The sequence below is a fragment of the Marmota monax genome, unplaced genomic scaffold (genome assembly GCF_021218885.2).
Source record: "Marmota monax isolate L192 unplaced genomic scaffold, Marmota_monax_Labrador192_F-V1.1 WCK01_AAM20220418_F8-fsc00026, whole genome shotgun sequence".
Taxonomy (NCBI): domain Eukaryota; kingdom Metazoa; phylum Chordata; class Mammalia; order Rodentia; family Sciuridae; genus Marmota; species Marmota monax.
Genome location: NW_026693108.1, coordinates 1,247,005 through 1,253,601, shown reverse-complemented (window position 1 = coordinate 1,253,601; position 6,597 = coordinate 1,247,005).

Sequence of the window (6,597 nt, the reverse complement as noted above, 5' to 3'; positions counted from 1 at the left end):
GGCTCACAGGGAAGGCCACCCCGCTGTCAGCGTGAGAACAAATGGCACGACCCAAGTGGAAGCCCAGCCCCTTGCAGCAGAAGCTGGAAGAAGCCCTGAGGGCTGAAGCAGGCTGGCCAGCCTCTCGTGGTGGTGCCCGCAGCAGCCGCCAGCCATGGCCTGGCTATGGGGGAGGAAGGAGCTGCCAGGGCACAGCGAGGAGGAAGAGGCCACCGTAGGTATGGACGCGGAGTGTGGGCGGCATGAGGATTCACATGGGGCCAGGTATGAGGGCAACCTGTGCCCACAGGGACCTCTCCTGGCCTTCACAGGCACCTGCGCCCTCGAGGGCACTGAGGGACAGCAGGAGAGCTGAGAGGAGAGGGTGGCCTGCTGGAGGCTGCGGACACAGCAGAGGGACCAGGACAAGCCCTTGAACGCGGAGGCTTCTTCTGAGGCCACAGAGAGCAGAGCTGAGAGAGAGCACCACCGGGGCAGGCAAGAGGGCCCCTGCAGCACAGGCCAGGGACACGCGGGGAAGTCCACCCAGGCACAGCCGTCCACCCAGCCTGAGGAGAGGCGACCCCAGGGGGGCAGCTCAGGGTGGGCGGTGAGGCTCAGCACAAGGAGGCACACCCCAGCCCAGGACCGGCAGACCGGCCACCCCAGCCCTGTGCCACCATGACAGGGGACGTGGCAGGGGATGTGGTGGGGAGCCCAACCGCAGTGACCTGAAGTCCACCTGCAGCCAGCCGCAGCAGCGTGGGTGTCGGCAGAGGCCCTGCCCTGGGCCACGTGTGCTCTTCCAAGCATACACAGCGGCCCCACAGTCAGTCAGAAACTCAGACACCCCGAAAGCAAGAAAGTGACCCGCCATCATGCGAGGAAGCAGTCAAACCTAGAAATGACTCGGACACTGTAATTCCGGATGGAAACTTTAAAATAACTATGACAAATGTCAGAGAATCCCCCCAAAAATGGTGGACAATGTTTAGGAACAAAACCACATGGAAGACTTTTGATTAGAAAACATGGCAGAGCCTTCTCTTTATGGACTAATCTGCTGGCTGGGAACAGCACAAGGAACCCTGAAGACTGTGAGTAGAAAGAATCCCAGCTTAAGGGAACACGGGTGGGCGGGGGCAGCAGCAGAGCTGTGGGCCAAGAGCAGAGGGGTCGGTCGACAGGGCCCCGGAGAGCAACGGCAGGACCCCGAACAGCAAGCAGCCGCTCTCCTCTGCATGACACAACAGAGTGCCTGAGCCTGGTCACCTTGACCATTCTGAGGCTGCAAGTCCACAATCAGATGCCACCATTTGGCGAGGGCTTTGAGGTGCCACCTATGTTGGAAGGGCAAAGAGAGGACAAGAGGGGTAAGAGGCACAAACCACTGCTGCACTAGGGCCCCACTCAGCTGGCATCACCCACTCGAGAGGGTGCAGTCCTTGTGGCCTGACCACCTGCTAACAGTCCCACCGCCTCCTAAATCTGTGACGGCAGCAATCAAATTCCAACGTGAGCTTTGTGGGGACAAACACTCAAACCAAAGCACTTGGCAAACCAAGCAGAGGAAGCACAGAGGACAGTGCTCCACACACAGGACGGTCGAGCCACCGGGACCGACCACAGAGAGAACAGGAAACCCCAACCACAGCCAGAGCAGAAGAGGGTTGGGAACAAAGCAGAAACCGCCACAGCTTCTCTCTGAAATGCGGGTGACCAGAGGATCAAACACAAGACCCCTGTAGAAGACACCCTCCACGGCAGGCAGGACCCGTCTCAGACAGGCTGCATGCGTGGCTGAGGGAAACGCTGGTGTTCTCTGCTGGGAGAAGGGCCGGGCGGGAGCAAGCGGCCAGCAGCACCAGGTGCAGATGGGACACCTGCGGGCTAGGCTGTGTGCGTGTGCACACAGTCACACTGTAGCTCTCCACAAACGTACAAGAGCACTGACTACTGATTCTTAAAGCAAAAATAACAGTGTCATGAGCTGCTACAGAGCACGTAGAAATGAAACGCAGAGGGCACCAGGGGAAAGGACGGAGGCGGGCACCTCGCCAGTCCATTACCACACCATCTTTATGTCTGCGGCAACGACAAAAAACATGCAAAAGAAAATAACGAGTAAATCAACAGAGGAAATAAAATACCAACAGATGGACATGATTCTCCCCCTAAAGGAAGAGAAAGCAACAAAGAGCAGAAGAGATGATGGGCGTGACCAGTGGAGCACAGACCAGGGCCACCTGAACAAGGAGGGGAGACACCAAGACAGGCTGAGGCGCAGAGGAGCAGCTCCCTGGACTTGCAGGGACGGTGGAAACCCATCTCTGGGGCCATGAAGACGAGTCTCTGAGAGCTTCAGCTAGGAGGTCTCTGATCTGGGCCACGGCGTAAGCTCTGAAACGCACCACGTCCCACCCCAAGACAGAGCCCCAAGAGCACGCCTAGCACAGCTGAGACAGCCAAGGAGCGGGCACCGTGCCCCGTCAGGTGGCTTTGCCAGCCTCCCCCAGAACCATACTGCTGTCCCCATACCAAGCTCCCCCTATCCTTCTCCATGAGGACGCGATGAGTCACAGAGGTCTGAGAGCCTCCCATCAGACACCTGAACCCCGGCTCCATCAGGGGTCTCTCCAGTCAATCTCCTGCACATCCGATCCAGCCTGCTGCAGGCCTCCTGGAGTGCAGACGGACACAGGGACCTCCAGTGACGCCTGCTCAGAGAGGAGCAGGCCTGGTGGCCCGTCACTCACAGACATCAACCACCTTCTGCAGGTCAGCCAGGAGGCAATCTGCCCTTCAAGCGATACAACTCAGAGTGATCTAAGAATGGAATCCCTAAGGGTGCCTAACGGAGCTGTGCAGAGCCCACATGGCAGCACTTACAGAACTCCAGGGACGTGAAGACAGACCCAGCAAAACGGACCTACTGCCTTCACAGCCTGGGAGAGTAAATGTTGTAAACACGTGGCCTTTCTCCAAAACAACTTTCAGATACGATGGACCTGGATTCTTAAATTTATATGAAAGAAACAAGGTGAGAGATAACCAGTCCTTTCTCCTCTCTGCCTCCCTTCCCCTTTCCTTTCTGACCCTGTCCTGTGCTTTCCCTCCCTCCCTCCCTCCCTCCCTCCCTTCTGCCCTTCGCCCAGGCCGCACACCCCTCCGCTATGCCCCTGGCCAGCCAGCACATTCTCGAGTGGAGCTGAAGCCCCCCTTAAGAGTTACCGATATCTGTCATAAACCACAGAGAGGAGGCGTCCTGTACTGATTCAGGAGGGACAATCTGACAAGGGGACAAGCCACATGCATGTAGGTTCTTCTTAATGGCATGGAGAGTAATTCAGACCCAGCTTTTCCTTCCCTGCTGCGTACAAACTAGACACACTTGAAAAAAATAAATGAAATTGGGCTCCTGCCTGGTCCAACGTGCTGAGTCTGATTCCAGATGGACTGAAAATGACACGTGAAAGGCAGAACTGAGACTCCTTAGGATGAAACACAGCAGCCGCCTTCCGCGGCGTCGGGGCAGGGAGGACATCCAATAAATGCATAGATTTAAACACATATATTAAATTATGTTTAAACAGAGAGGGGGAGATGTTGAGAGCCACAGCCGAAGGGGCCCCAGCAAACTTCCAGCTGCCGGCTGATGATTGGCTCACAGCGGCCCCAGCAACATCTAGCTGATTGGCTCCTCTGCGGTGATGCTCATTGGGCTGTTTCCCTGCCCTTTCAGACCACGGAGCTGCTCATTGGGGGACTTTTTTGGCTCCGCCCACGTGACCCAGCCAATCGGCCTCAAGAGCAGGAGGATTGTGGGAGGTGGAGAGAAGCTGGTGTGGGAGAGAGAGGCTTGTGGAAAGCCGGTGGTGGCAGTTGAGGCTCTGAGGGTTTTTCCTGAGAGGCTGTTTTGTTTGGCGTGTGTGGTTCTAAAAATAAAGTTAGTTTCTTTTGACAAGTGGCTCCTGATTGTGCCCAGCCAGACTGCGGCAGTGCTGGCTGACCACGGGGTCTCCATAAAACAGGAGAGATGGCGCCTGCTGAAATCCAACATGTCTACTCGGAAAGGACGACACAGAGAAAGAGAAAAGCAAGCCAGAAATTGAGAAAAGATGTCCAATACACACAACCAGGAAAAAACCGTGTACGGCCACATGAAGACACCCCATAAGTCTACTGCAGCTCTCACCGTCACTGGAAGGGGCAGAACCAGGAACTGAAAAATGGGAAAACTGAAGGGATCTGGACATAAAAACAAGTCACTAACATGTGGAAAATACAAAACAAAGCCACAAGCAGAGTTCGCGACAGTGCGGCCACAATGGCCAAACCTGCACAGCGGGCAGGCGGAGCAGCCGGGACGCTGAGCGGCAGAGTCCTGCGCAGTGGAGCATGCCGTGGCCTGCCTTGCTGTGTGGCACTGTGTGGCAGGGCTGCAGGTACCCCGAGCCCGGCTCCCACTCCCACTCCACACGTGCGTGGGAGCTGCAGGCCTACAGGCCCTCACCAGAGCTGAGCTGAGGAGGCGCCATGCCCAAACCGCCAGTGTGAGCCAGGAAAGCCTCTCCTTTAAAAGACAACCGGCCTCAGGTGCTTCTGTTAGTGTTGAAAACATCTCAGCAGATGGCACCTGCCTAAGGTCAGCAGAGGCAGGAGGAGCCTATCACTGCTAGGAGGGCGTGCACAGGAGGTGAAGCTACCCAGAGGGCAGGGAGCATGGCCACCAGCAGCAGGAGGCAGGACGCCAGGTCACTGGAGGAGTCTGTGGTGATCAAGGGTGGTTACCTGGGCCCTCGCATTATAGTCAATCTTCAGAACATACATCTACCTCTCCATACACGCAGGAGCTATAAACACAACTCCATTAAAAAAGAGAACTAACACACCAGCACTCCAGTAAAACATCTTGTCCAACACAACAATCGATGATTGACACTGGTCTGCCACAAATACCTAACAGCTGTTGTCTGAATTTCCAACTTTAAAACCACTGCACACAAGGAAGGGTCCTGTCTCATTCATGAGGAAAGACAAGTGGTAAGATGGCTCATCTAAACCCAACCAAAAGAACAATCTCAAGTAAATAATCTAGAAACTCCAATCAGAAGGTAGAGGCTGTTGAGTTGGAGAGTTTAGTCAGCCTTTTCGCTGCTGCGACAAAAAAGACCTGACCACAACAATTAGAGGAGGAAAAGTCTATTTTAGGGCTCATGGTTTTAGAGGTCTCAGCCCATAGACAGCTGGCTCCATTCCTTAGGGCCTGAGGTCATGGCACAAGCCCAGGGTGGGGAAAGAGGCTCAGGACATGGCACCGGCAACAGAGAAAGGCCCCTCACCAAGGACAAAGGCACGCCCACAGTGATCCGCCTCCTCCAGCCGCAGGTTATCAGTCTTGCCAGTCAATACATTCAAGTGGATTAATTCTCTGATTCAGTTGATATTCTCATGGTCCAATCATTTCACCTCTGAACTTACTTGCACCTCACACACGAGCTTTTTGGGGATGCCTCACATCTAAACCATCGCACGCACGTACGCACGCGCACACACACACACACACACACACAGGCCAACCACGTGCCAGCTACATGACGCCCACCTGGAACACAAATCAAAAATAGGTTAACAGTAAAAAAAATAGAAAAAAAAATGTTTCAAAGTGAAGAATATCGTCTTGGTCTCTCTATAATGGCAAAAAGGTCAATTCCTTAGAGGACAAATGACCCTAATGCTTACCATTCTAGTAATAGAGGCTCCAAACACATAGAGTCCAAACTGAGGGAAATGCCCAGAGAAAGACAAAGTCCAGAGTTACAGCCAGACGCCTCAGCAGACCCCTGGCTACCTGACAGCAGGGCCAGTGAGGGTGTGCGCCTCAGGCAGCGGGCTGGCCTGGCCTGGCCTGGCCGCCCCAGAACACAGCAGAGTTGACACTCCTCTCCTGGGCTCACAGAGCCATCACCCAGATACATCCTGCCCACAGCATAAAACGAGTGCCAATAAAATTTTGATTTTCATACAAAATATGTTCTCTGACCACAAGGGAGATCCATTAGAAATCAGTAACAGATATCTGAAAAACACATAAATATTTGAAAACCAAACAACAAATTTAAACACTCCAGGGCTCAAAGAAGAAAGCAAAAGGGAAATGGAAAAGTATTCTGAAATCCTTAAAAATGAAAGCATGATATATAAAACTTTCTAGGATATAGCAGAAAGATTTTAAATCAATTATTTCATCCTCCATTGCAAGAAAAAAAGAAAAATTCAGAGTAGGCAGAAGAAAGGGAATACTAAAGATCACAGTGGATGTCAATCAATGAAAAACAGAGCAAAAAATAATAGGGACACTTGAGGACAACAAAAGCCGCTTTTTCAAGATCAACAGAAGTGACCAGTCTGTCCAATCTAGTCAAGGAGAGGCACAGAATTTACCAGTATGAGAAGGAGAGCAGGGATTCAAGATGGCGGCCAGGACAAGCCTGCATTCCTACTTGCTCTGGGGTTGGGATTCAAACAGCGGGAGCACTGCTCCTCAGAGAGTTGGGAGAGAGAGAGGAATTTCACTAAATGCAACATTGGATAGAGCATCTTAGAGTCTAGGGATTC